Here is a 14,319-nt window from a genome sequence, read left to right as displayed (position 1 = left end):
TAATTGGACACCTCACTAAGCCCAAATGCATTTCTGAATTCATCATTGTTGACTTCAATGAGGGTTTTTCCATTTATATCCCTAAGACTTTTGGTGAGAGGGTCATAATTGTGTGCAATCTGAGTTAGGAGACCCACATCCATGAAAACTCTAGGGACCACCAATTTACCTACATCCAACTCCCAAATACTGTTCATCAAGGCAAGGGAGTATCTCATACCAAAACCAACCTTGAATAAACCTAAACCAGACAACCTTATCTGTGGATCTCTCAGCCAATTGCCCTTGTCATACAATCCTTCTCCTATTCTCAAACGAGGAGCCTTGGGCACTAATTCCTTAACTTAAGCTGCTACATTTGTGGACATGGACAATTATTTGAGGAAGTCATCACAAATTGCTCTCTCTCGATAATTAAGCTTCCTTGTGAAGTCCCTTCTAGGTGCCATCTCAATGATTACAATTATTTCAATTACTAATCAAAGCAATTCTTTAACAGAACAAAACCACAGTTCATCAATTTTTAGGTAAATGGTAAGCAAAACACAAGAAAACATGTTTTTGGCCTAAAGAACTCTGCTCTGCACCAACTTTTTTGCAACAACTCTTTGAAATGATACCAACATTCAATTGATGTGAGCATATATACAACAATCAGGCTCTTTACTATGACATTAACACCACATGCTTTGACCATCACCTCAAAATTGAATTCATGAATGAATTGGAAAATTTGGCTCCAACGGATCATAAAATGTCTGAGTGTTTCTATCACTTTGTTGTTTTGCAATTTTGCAAAGTGTAAAATCTGCTTATCTTCATCAAGCAAAACTGTGTGAGCCATCCAATCAAAAAGAACTTGATCAGTCTTTATATGTTCTTGTGACTGATGGTTTACCCCACTAACTGTGCACCAAGTGTTTAAGGCTAACAATTTTTTCCATTTCGCGAATGGTAATTACCCTGCATCTTCGGTCTGCAAAATGGTGCCCACCATCAGATCCTCCTTGAGATACCTGTCTTTTAACAAATCTAACCCGGGAAGTGGGCCCTCTGACTCAGCACCATCCAACCTAGCAATCGATTGGGAAAGGAAACAAATGTGTCAATCACCTATTTGCCAAAAAACTTCCACGGGATCCACTTCGGGACTGCCACGCGCATCTGACAAGTTGCCTTTTCATCCATAGGCTGATCCATCTATTTTGCCACGACATTGACCAATTAGCTGCCATGTAATTTCGCTATTTTGCCAAGGTTAACTCTCAGTCACCTTAGGGCTGCGAAATAGTGCCGACCATCCGATCAAAAGGAACTTGATCAACCTTTACCTTCAATATTTACTACCTCGTGGGTCAAGTTTCCTTTTCACCATTTCGCGAAGCCTAAAACTTGTGCACCTATGTCTTGCAAAATAGCGCGAGCCGTCCGATCAAAAGGAACTTGATCGATCTTTACCTTAGTTTAAAACCTGAGTGTCAAACCTACTTCTACTTTTCGCCATTTCATGAATGGTAACTCATATGCATCTTTGAATTGCGAACTCATGCATGTCATTAGATTAAAAAGAACTTGCACAATGGTTAAGGAGTCCAATTAAAAATTAAAAACCTTAGGAAAGGCTCAGAGAAAATAAAGCACTGCTAGACCCTTTTCATGGTCAAGCGACCCTTCCACTTAAGTGGTAAAGGTAATGCGTGAATAGAACACAAGGATTTTTCAAAAATCATGAAGGGTTAAAAACAAAAAACCTTAAACCCTCCTCTAGACCAAGAACATAGAAGCAACAAGGCCACAATCCAACTTGATTTTTTAAGTCTTTTAGCCAATCATGGAGCAAGATCATCCATTTTATAAACAATTATAACAAGACTGACATGCATTATCTATTCCAGATCAGCACAACACATTATGGAGATGATTTAATTAATTGGATATTGTTGTAAATGTATTTAGCCGACATGATGCATCACATCTTGATTTATTTGTAATTGGTTTAATTGTAATATTCTTGTTAAGCCAACCTACACATTTGGTCTTAGGTTTTGACATATATGTAAGATCTCATTTGTGAGATGATGTAATAGGTAGAAGGAAGATAACGGTATATGGTATAAGGTTTTGTAATATGGTATGTGCAAATATTGAAGATCATATGAGCAGACCATAGAGAAGGTTCAAGGAAGGTTTGAATGTGATTATCAGAGCTTAACCGATACTAAATCCAAAATCCAACATTGGAGATTCTACTTTGAGAAGTACATTGTCATTGGATTTAACCATCCAATTGTAGTCAGTGTGACTCTTATTTTGTGATTGAGCAGTGAGCTCTAGGCAGTTGGCTTTTCTGCATGTGCAGACCCCATTTGTATACACATACTATCTGCAATAGTATCATCTAATTGTGGGTAAGGTTTCCCACCATGTTTTTTCCCCTTACAGGATTTCCACGTACAAATCTTTGTGTTATGTGTTGTCGATGTTGTTTCTCTTTCCGTTTTATGCATTGAGTTTCATCGGTATTAATATTAACTGCTAATCTGTTAACCAACATTAAGTTTGGTTTACCAACATTAAGTATCTATTTTGATTAAGTTATAGTTGGGTTGAAATTAATTGATAACTGATTCCCCCCCCCCCCCTCTCTGTTGCCTCTGGGTCCTAACAAAGAAGGAAGGTTTGAAGTTCAATAGAGAAAACTATAGGATATGGAGCAACATAATGAAGATTTACATCAAGAGTCTGGGAAGTCAGTATTGGGATCATGTAGATACTAAGAATATTGCACCTACTGGAACTCTGACTAATGATCAGAAGAAAAAACAACAAGAAAATCATCAAGCATTGGAATCTATTATCAGTTCCCTATCTGATGCTAAAAATGTATGTGTTCAAGGTCTTGAAACTGCATATGAAGTATGGAAAAAACTTGAAGAGATTTATAGTGGTGATGAACATGTTAAGATTTTTAAATAAGAGAGTCTACGAGGAAATTTTGAAGACATGAGGATGTCTGAAGGTGAGAATATCCAACAGTATGGTAAAAGGATAGAAGAGATAGTCAGTGAAATTAAGAGTGCAGGAGGGAAAGTGGAAGATGCCATAGTGATCAGTAAGGTATAGAGATCCTTGATACCGTTCTATGGTATTTGAGTTGCATCTATTCAGGAGCTGAAGTCCATTGATAAAACTAAGGTAACTCTTGACTCCATCATTGGCAAGATTACTACTTTTGAACTAAACAATTATGATAGTAGTGTATAGAAATATGAGTCTGGATTTAGACCTTTTGTTTCTAACCCATCTGTGAGAAAAAGTAGAGATACTAGTCATGGTTATGAATCCAGATCTAGCAGAGATGCGGATGATGAAGATAGTTTAGTGGAGCTTGAAGAATTGTTGGCAAAGAGGTTGCCTAAAGGCACTGGTAAATATAGAGGTAAATTACCTTTAAAATGTTTTGCATGCAACAAGATTGGTCACATAGTGACTAATTGTCCTAGTGGTGAAAATGAACACAAGAGAGATAAATTCAAGAAGTATAAGGGTAAAGGCAAGAGAGATTGTCTTATTACTATTGATAGTGGTATCACTGATGAAATATTATGTTTGCAGCTATTAAGGAAGACATATCATACCAGAAGGCATTAGTATCCAGGATGGATAACTCTTATGATTGGATCATTGATAGTGGTTTTTCACATCATATGACTAGTGATCAAAGAAAATTTCTTTCCTTGAAAGAATTTGATGGTGGTGTTGTTAGATTTGGCAATGACTCACCCTGCATGGTTAGAGGTAAGGGAGTTATTTCTCTTAATGGTAAGCATAGTGCAGATGATGTCTACTGAGTTGAAGGAGTAAAGCACAATATTTTGAGTGTGGCACAACTCAATGACAAAATACCCACTAGAGTTTTAAAAATGGTATGTGCAAAATATTTGACAAAAAAGGTGAATTGATTGTAACCAAGAAACAAAATAAAGGTAACCTATTTCATCTTAATTCTAAAGTTAGAAACTATTTTATTGCAAAAATAGATGATAGATGACTTTGGCATAGAAGATTTTGTCATATAAACTTTGATAACATTGTTAAAGTGATTAAGTTCAAGACAGTGAGAGGTTTGCCACAGTTAGACAAACTAGTTAATGCTCTTTGCAAAGAATGTTAGTTAGGAAAGATGGCTTCTTCAACTTTCAAAAGAAAATCCTTTTTAGTAGAGAACTTGTTAGATTTGGTTCATACAGATCTTTGTGGACCAATAAGAATGAAAAGCATTCAAGGTGACAGATATTTCATGATTCTCACTGATGATTGCTTAAGGATGATGTGGGTCACATTCTTGAAAGATAAGAATGAAGCTTTTGGTAAGTTCAAGGCATTCAGGGCCTTAGCTGAGAAAGAGAGCGGTAAGAAAATAAAATGTCTAAGGATAGATCGAGGTGGTGAATTTACTTCTGAGGAATTCAGTAGGTACTGTGAAGAGAATGGTATCAAATGACAACTTTCTGAACCAAGGACACCACAACAAAATGGTATAGAAAAGAGGAAAAACTAGTCATTTGTTGAAGCTGCTAGGACAATGTTTATACAAGGAGGTGTAGCCAAAAAAAATTTGAGTGAAGTTGTCAGCACAGCTGTCTACACAATGAACCGGGTTTTGGTAAAGAGAGGTAAGGAAAAGACTCCTTATGAATATTGGTATGGAAGATCACCTGATGTTAGTTATTTTAAGATAGTTGGAAGCAAATGTTTTATTAAGAGAGGTGATTACATTAGAAAATTTGAGGCTAAGAGTGATGAAGGTATATTTCTTGGCTATTCCACCAAGAGTAAGGCCTACAAATATTTTAACAACCAGACACAAAGAATTGTGGAGAGTGTTGATGTTTGAGTGGATGAATTTTCTTTTGCATTTTGTTTTTAGAACTAGAAACTGTGAAATCTAAAATCGCCAAAGAAAATTCTGATGCAACAATCCAACTAAAATAGATACATTTAGAAGAGGATGATGACAAAGAAGAAGCTAAACCTTAAGATAATGATCATGCTATTCCTAGGTATGTGAGACTGGATCACAATCCTGAGCAGATTATTGGAGATAAGGATGTTAAAGTACTAACCAGAAGAAGAATCAGAGAGAATTCTTCAATGATCTCCACTATTGAACCAAGAACTGCTAAGGAATCATTTGGTGATGATCATTGGGTTAAAGCTATAGAAGAGGAATTGGATCAAATTGAGAAGAATAACACTTGGACCCTAGTACCCCGACTGATAAATAAGAATGTTATAGGTAACAAATGGGTATACAAGAACAAGTTAAATTAAGATGGTGTTGTAGTTCACAACAAGGCAATATTAGTCTACAAGGGTTATGCACAAGAAGAAGGAGAATATTATGGCGAAACTTTTGCACCAGTAGCAAGACTGGAAGGTATCAGAACTTTACTTGCATTTGCAGCCCATAAGAAGTTCAAGGTATATCAGATGGATATTAAGTCTACATTTTTGAATGGGATATTGGAAGAGGAGGTATACAAAGAGCAACCAGATGTTTATGCTTTGACTAATGAGAAAGACATGGTATGTAGATTGCATAAGGCTTTATATGGATTAAGATAGGCACCTAGAGCATGGTATAAAAAGCTTCATACACATCTAATGAAGATAGGCTTTCTGAGAACTAGTGATGATAGTAACATATATCTCAAGTCTGAAGGAGATGAAATACTGGTCAGTGAAGTATTTTTTGATGATATTATATTTGGAGGTAATGATGTCATGAGCAACAGTTTTACAGATGAAATAAAAAATCAGTTTGAAATGTCTTTCGTAGGGGAAATAAAAAATTTCATAGGCTTGTAGATACAACAAATGAAGAATGGTATTTTCATGACATAGTCTAAGTATGTGAAAAAGGTTTTGAAGACATTTGGCATGAGTGATAGTAAACCAGTTGGGACACCAATAGCTATAGGCTATAACTTTTCGAAGGAAGATGAATCTAAGTCTGTTGAGGAGAGGGGATATAGGTCAATGATTGACAAATTACACTATGTTGTTCATAGTAGACCGGATATAGCCCATGTGGTTGGCATAGTTGCTAGATTCTAGAAAACTCCTAAGGAAACATACCTGATAGAAACCAAAAGAATCTTTAGATACTTGTGTAAAGCGGAAAAATCGAACCCTAGTCATTCTCCCCTCCCCAACTCTGAGGAGAGAGAAGGGAGAGTCACTAGGGTTGACGGTTTTCACTTAGGAGAGACTTTACATTCAAAAGAGGGGTTGAAACCCACAAGATCCAATCCCACGCAATGCAAGATTGGATTCTATATGAGTTTCAAGGGTTGTGATAGCAAGGATACCCTCTTTTGTAAAGAAATGTGGATAGAAAGATTAAGCTAGGAATGCATGCAAAGTAGGAAAGATTCACTTATAAACAGAGATAGGAATATGATATGAAGCTGCAGACCTGGAATTAGCAATAAAATGTCGGGACGATGCTGTCCTGCAAATTTGAGCAAAAGTTGACAGGACGATGGCACCCGGCATGCACATGGTCCTCCGAAAAATCCGCGAAACGAAGGGGGATCTGTTCGTCTCTGCACAAGGATTCCAAATCTTCAATTTCAGCCGCGTACCTGCAACCTACACACAGAAAAGAGAAGACGATTGGGGGGTTAGGGATTAGGGGTTTGCCCTTAGGTCAAACCCCGGTTTTGGAATTAACCAAGAAATGAGAAATGTTGTAAATGTAAATGATTGTAATGTAAAACAAGTACTAGTACCTTGTTGTAAGGATGTTTGTATCCTTATATGCGAAGGTATAGATGTTGTTTTTTGTTGTATGTTGTATGTTGTAGTATGTGATCTCCTCTTCAATGGTTGAATCCTTGTCTTGAATGCAACACTTAGCCTTGAATGGAGACTTAGAATGATCAATTGCTTGAAGGAATGCTTGAATGCTTGAATGCTTGAATTCTTGAATGCTTGAATGTTTGAATATCATTTTTCATGCCTTTTTCCCTCTTACCAAAATGAGAGAGGAAAAGTAGTTTATATACTTGTCAATTAGGGTTAAAAGACTGATTTTCCCGACCTTAGGCCGACCAGGAAATGTTATTTTCCAATTTGCAAACAAAAAGATCCAAAGTCCCATAGGAGACCAAGCCCAAAATAGGGCCAAGGACCAGGGCACTGGGCGCCATGGTCCCACCTCCAGGGACAGTGGGGTGCAAGGAGGATCAGGCCAGGGTGCTGAAAAATGCAGTTTTTGGTGTCATGAACAAGTTTCAGGGTCTCCATTCAGGTTCTGTGTTACATCGCCATCGTGAAGACCCAAATGCGATCAAAATTGCAAGTGTCACAATTTTAGGACGCTACATTTAGCCCCCACTTTAGCAGGAGTATAGGCGTACGCTCATACTTCTGGTAAAGTACAAGGACAAAACATTGAAAGACTTTCACCACGTCAAGGAGGCAAGACACACCAAGCCCCCAGTGGACTAAGGATCTTACGACTTCGATTGACAAAGTAAAAAGGAAGATCACGAGGGAGAACCATGACTATCAGTAGTAAGGTTCCCTCACTATGAGTCATGCAAGAAAGATATCAAAAATTTTCAAGGCAAAGCTAAATTTGTCAAGAAATTTTCAAGTATCTTGAAAAGATATGGACGGGATGTATGCCCCCCTATGTTAAAGCGATCGCACACGCCTCACCGGGGGTGATTGCTTTAAGGTAGTGATACATATAAGGAATGAGAAAGGAGCATGTTATCGCAAAGATTTAGCCCCCAAGTGTGAGATAAACCCAAGGATAATAGACACAAAACACAAAGCACAAGGTGACTTCGCTTTCCTCGGGGTCAGTATGTTGTATGATAATTCATGTATATCATATGTATTATGCATAATTGTTCTTCATTCCCCAATCAAGGAAGGTCACCTAGAAGAAGGGAACACATGTGTCTTTTGAGTCAACATGAGAGAGACCAAGAGATCTCAATGCTTTGCATTGTCCTCAAGTAGACAACACCAAGGACAACAAATAGAAGAATGAGAATAACACATAGAAGAAGTAACAAAAGAGAGGAGGAGAGAATCTGCTATGCTAATGAAACTAGTCTAGCACGTCATCTACCCCCCGATCTTGCTGATCAGTATTTCGAAAAGGTAGGAAACACGCTAGAGGAGGAACATCCAACACAACAGATGGAGCTATCACAAGATCCAAACAAGGGCTATGTTCATGTTCCGAGCCACGTTGTTCTTGTCTAGGAGCTAGGATAAGTGCTTTAGAAAATTCATTAGATAGATGGTTATCAACATCAACATATTCATATTCACTATCGGAATGAACAGGAGTAACATTTTCATCATGAATAACATTTTCATCTATATCATCATCAAGATTTATAAAAATAGGGTCTTTAACTCGCACAGGATCAAGACCATCATGCATCTTATGTTTAGGAGATTTCGGCTCAATCGTCGGCTAAGGAGAAAATGAAAGAATACTGGCTGAAGGTGTTTTTGGGGATTGCAAAGTTTGAGAAGCAGTTGCCTGAGCTCTAAGATGACGCTTTCGTCGGCGTTCACGTGCAGAATGATTTCGTCTAGTCTTAGTAGGAAGTTGCGAAGATTGAGGAGGAGGAATGTTCTCATCCTTATCACTTGGGTGTTTAGGTTGTGGTCTCTTAGGTTGAATAATAGGAGAAGAGGAAGGTCTCTTCTCTCTATAAAAGGAAGGAGGAGGAACTGCTCCATATAAGGGAGGAATATTCGGTTTAGGAAGGAGACCAAGTCCATCATGATGAGGAGGTATAGGTCTACTCTTAGGAGGTTTATTAGATATAGGAATAGTCACATCCATAGGAATGGGTTGGGAATCTTCTTGAGGAAAGACATTGGTTTTATCTTTCAAAGGAAGAACTTCCTTCTCAAGAATGATAGGAATGTCAAGTTTGGGTGTTCTAGGTTCACTTAGAGAAAGGATCATATCCTTTTTCCACTTTTGATAAGATTTGAAAAGATGATCACTTCGCGGTGGAAGAGATTGGAATTGTTTAGGCCAAAAATAATCAATAGGAATGCTAGAAGTTCTTTCAGTTGGTTTAAAGAGACTATGATTGACAGTAACAACTTCACCATTATGGGGAAATTTCAAGCACTTGTGGATAGGAGAAGCAATAGCTTTCATGGAAGATAGCCAAGGATAGCCTAGCTTCACATGAAATTGTTCGGATGATGGAATAATAGCAAAGTCCACATCAAGGGATTTGTTATGGACCTCAATAGGTAATATAATAGAACCAATTGCAGGAGAAGAAAATGCATCAAATAATTTCACAATCACATCTGTTTTGTCATAGATCACTTGATTCAATTGCAAAGTAAAAAGAAATTCTTCAGTAATAACATTAACCATGCACGAAGGATCAATAAGCACTCCACGGCAAGGTGTGTTCTTGACTTTTGCAACTATATATAAAGGACCATCAGGTGCCCTGATAGTTTCACTAGAATCAAAGGTGATGGAACGTTCTTTAGGGATTTTCTACTGCTCCACCAAGTTAATCACATTAGGAGTCATGGACACAAGATCATCAGGTGAGACAGAGGAATCAGTAGTATCAATCGCATTAGAGGTATGAGAAGGCAATGGATCAGTAAAAATCTGAAGATTTTGGTTAGGAGGAGCTATAGATGTATTGCCTTTATCATTCACTCCAAAAACAGAGATAGTATTATTATCAATCAAATCTTGAATTTTACCCTTTAAAGCAAAACATTTTTCAGTATCATGCCCAGGTTGACGATGAAATTGACAAAAAGATTTGTTATCAAAATAAGGTGAATTAATCTTTGCAGGATCAATTTGCCTTATAGGAGGAAGAGTAAGCACATTTTGTTCCAATAACTTATTCAAAATACTATGCAATGATTCATTCAAAGGAGTAAACTTTCTTTCTTTCTTGAAAAACTTAGAAATAGGAGACACACCTGATGCTGCATTCACATTGTTGTCGATGATGTTTTCATTGAATTTAATGGACTCTCTGTTCGTTTTAAACTTCCCAAATGGTTGTTGACTACTATCACCCTTATCACTCAGAGCCATAGGATGTGATTGTTCCATTTGACTCACAGTCAGTTGATAATTGTGAAGAGTTGCTGGAAAGAAGTAAACTCGGAAAACAGGAGTTTTTCTCTAATGTCTTTTTGTAAATTAGAAATAAAGATTCTTTGAATATCATTGTCAGGTACTGGAAAAGAAATCTGAGCATACAAATGCTTATATCTACCAATGAAATCAGTCACTTTTTCTTTAACACCTTGTTTACAATGCATTAAATCAATCAAAGTAACTTTAGGACTTATATTGTTTTGAAATTGTTGAATGAAAGCATTTGCAAGTTGTTCGAAAGAAGTAATAGAATAGGAAGGCAATGAGCAATACCATTGTAGGGCTTTTTCTCTTAATGTTCTAGTAAATAGTTTTGCAAGCAACCTTTGGTCATAAGCAAAATCAGTACATATTGTTTGAAAGGTCTTAACATGTGTTAGAGGATCACCCTTACCATTATAAAGCTCCAAATGCGGAATTTCAACATGTTTAGGGGGAATAGCTCGAACAATGTCAAAAGAGAGTGGACTCGCAACATCAAATGTGGGCACACTAAACTTAGATTGATTCATAGAGGCAATTTGTTGCTGTAAAGAAGAGACAGTTTGTACAAGATTGTTAATGGTCGCTTTAGTTGACGAGTTCATATTAGACATGTTAGATTGTGATGGAGGTGTTATGTTATTGAAAGAAGGTAGAGAGTAAGGTGGTGGGACACTATGATAGTTAGTCATAGGAGATGATTGGACAGGAGGAACACTACAGGGAGGAATGGAAAACGAATTGCCCCCTTGTGTCATGTTCATTTGTGGTGATATAATAGGAACATTTATTGAAGGAATGAATGAAGAGGTCAGATTGAATGAAGGAAGAGGGTTAATTGAAGAAGAAGGATTGCCCCCATGACTAGTGATCATAGGAGGAATGTCTTGTGTTGAAGTAGTCATTATGTTTGATGTAAAAGTAGGTATACTAGCAATAGGAGTTGTTAAAGGAATAGAATGATTAACTTGAGTAGGAGGTTGTGTATAACCTAAAGTTTCGGCACAACTTTTCATAGGCATCACATTTGAATCCACAATGTGTGCAATACCATGCAAAATATCAATTCCATTCTTATCACTTTGAAGCATACGTTTTAGACCCTCAATTAAAGGAAGAGCTTGACTATCAGGGTATTCTTGAGACATCCATTGTCGAAAATCATCAAATTGGTTATCCAATTTTGAAAGTTGTTCTACAGAAACCTCATGGAGAGCTTCTTCATCATTAAGAGGATTAGAGGAATTACCCATGTCCTCGTTAAAAAGACCATTCAAATTAGGTTCCATCTCCTCAGTAATTAAACCTTGGAAAGACTTAATTCTAAGGCTTCGTCTAACGGGAATAGTGTAAGTAGGGCTTATTGTTGTAAAACTCATGCACTAAAGAAAGAGAGAAGATTTTGAATTTTAGAGGTAGCAAATTTCAGTAAAACAAGCCAATCTTCTAGATTTATGCTATTAAATACAATCAGGACAATCTCCTAAAATTTCGGAAAAAATGTCCAGGACCGTGGCGCTCGGGGTGCACACGGTCCTCGCAACTTTTTTCGAAATTTGCAGGGATGAAAGTTATGATGATTTTACAGCTAACCTGAAAAAATTGAGTGATTTTACGATCTGTAGATAGGCCAAATTAAAGTTGCAATCTCAAAATTGAACCCTACCAAGATTGTCGAAAAATGCAGAATTTGAATTTTGAAAAAGAGAGGGAAACTGAAATTTTGAATTTTATGATTCTAGAGGGAATACCAAAAGCAATGCAAGTTTTGAAATTTGAAAGTTGACTCAATTTCACGCAAAATTCAATTCTGAAAGTGGAAATCAAAGTTGTTGTAATTAAGCACTTAATTTCAAAAGTCACAAATTGCAAAAAATTGAATAAATCACTGAAATTTCGAATGAATGCTAACACACTTTTCAGATTTAGGACTGTAAGAAACACAATTTTGACACAAATTTCAATTTCAACAATTTTTGAATGATTAGAAGCCTCAATCCAAGCAATCACTAGACAAACTTTGACTATAATTTTGAAAGTGTTAAAATTGATAAAATCAGCCAAAATTCTGGATTTTAGCAGAAAAATACAGTAAGATCTAGCTCCCGAAATTTTGAAAAAAATGTCGGGGACGATGGCGCCCGAGGTGCACACGGTCCTCACAACTTTTTTCCAAATTTTTAGGGATGAAAGATATTATGATTTTATTGCGGAATCCAAAGTTACAGCTGATTTGGAGATGTTTTGATCAGTGAAATTATCAGTCAAAGGTTGAATCAAGAATGTCTTAAAAATTAGGGTTTTGACATTTAACCACTTAATTTTCAAAATTAAAGCACAAATATGAATTGACAATTTGCAATAGAAGGGTAGATCTGAAACAAGCATTAACAATTAAACATTTCAAAAGCTTAATTACTTAAAAAGAAAATTTAGGGTTTTTACGTAATTAACCTCTAAAATTTTGCAAAAGATCAAACATGGAAATGTAATCAAGGAATCCAATTTTTAGATCTAACTATGAATAATCAGAAAGGATGTTCACGTCGGGTTCACCAAAATGTAAAGCAGAAAAATCGAACCCTAGTCGTTCTCCCCTCCCCAACTCCGAGGAGAGAGAAGGGAGAGTCACTAGGGTTGATGGTTTTCACTTAGGAGAGACTTTACATTCAAAAGAGGGGTTGAAACCCACAAGATCCAATCCCACGCAATGCAAGATTGGATTCTATATGAGTTTCAAGGGTTGTGATAGCAAGGATACCCTCTTTTGTAAAGAAATGTGGATAGAAAGATTAAGCTAGGAATGCATGCAAAGTAGGAAAGATTCACTTATAAACAGAGATAGGAATATGATATGAAGCTATGGACCTGGAATTAGCAGTAAAATGTCGAGATGGCACTGTCCTGCAAATTTGAGAAAAAGTTGACGGGACGATGGCGCCCGACGTGCACACGGTCCTCCGAAAAATCCGCGAAACGAAGGGGGATCTGTTCGTCTCTGCACAAGGATTCCAGATCTTCAATTTCAACCGCGTACCTGCAACCTACACATAGAAAAGTGAAGACGATTGGGGGGTTAGGGATTAGGGGTTTTCCCTTAGGTCAAACCCCGGTTTTGGAATTAACCAAGAAATGAGAAATGTTGTAGATGTAAATGACTATAATGTAAAACAAGTACTAGTACCTTGTTGTAAGGATGTTTGTATCCTTATATGCGAAGGTATAGATGTTGTTTTTTGTTGTATGTTGTATGTTGTAGCATGTGATCTCCTCTTCAATGGTTGAATCCTTGTCTTAAATGCAACACTTAGCCTTGAATGGAGACTTAGAATGATCAATTGCTTGAAGGAATGCTTGAATGCTTGAATGCTTGAATGTTTGAATATCGTTTCCACGTGCTTTTCCCTCTTACCAAAATGAGAGAGGAAAAGTAGTTTATATACTTGTCAATTAGGGTTAAAAGACTGATTTTCCCGACCTTAGGCCGACCAGGAAATGTTATTTTCCAATTTGCAAACAAAAAGACCCAAAGTCCCATAGGAGACCGGGCCCAAAATAGGGCCAAGGACCAGGGCGCTAGGCGCCAAGGTCCTGGGGGACCAGGACGCTGGGCGCCCTAGTCCTGAAGGACTAGGGCACTGGGCACCATGGTCCCACCTCCAGGGACAGCGGGGTGCAAGGAGGATCAGGCCAGGGTGTTGAAAAATGCAGTTTTTGGTGTCATGAACAAGTTTCAGGGTCTCCATTCAGGTTCCGTGTTGCATCACCATCGTGAAGACTCAAATGCGGTCGAAATTGCAAGTGTCGCAATTTTAGGACGCTACAACTTGAAAGGTATTGTTGACTATGGATTATGGTATCCATATGGAGGAAACTTTGATTTGAAGAAATATAAAGATGTTGATTGGGCAAGAAATGTTGATGACCAGAAAAGAACAATCGGTGGAGCATTTTTTCTTGGAGGAAGGCTTGTTTCATGGAGTAATAAAAAGAAAAGTTGTACTTCACAATCTACTGCTGAATTTAAGTATGTTATATCTTATATGAATTGCACATAGGCTATTTGGATGACGCACATTTTGGAAGGTTTTAAGATGAAGATCTTAGAACCTATAAAGATTTTATGTGATAATACAAGT

This window comes from Cryptomeria japonica, chromosome 1 (assembly GCF_030272615.1).
Source record: "Cryptomeria japonica chromosome 1, Sugi_1.0, whole genome shotgun sequence".
NCBI lineage: Eukaryota > Viridiplantae > Streptophyta > Pinopsida > Cupressales > Cupressaceae > Cryptomeria > Cryptomeria japonica.
Note: the sequence above shows the minus strand (reverse complement) of the source record.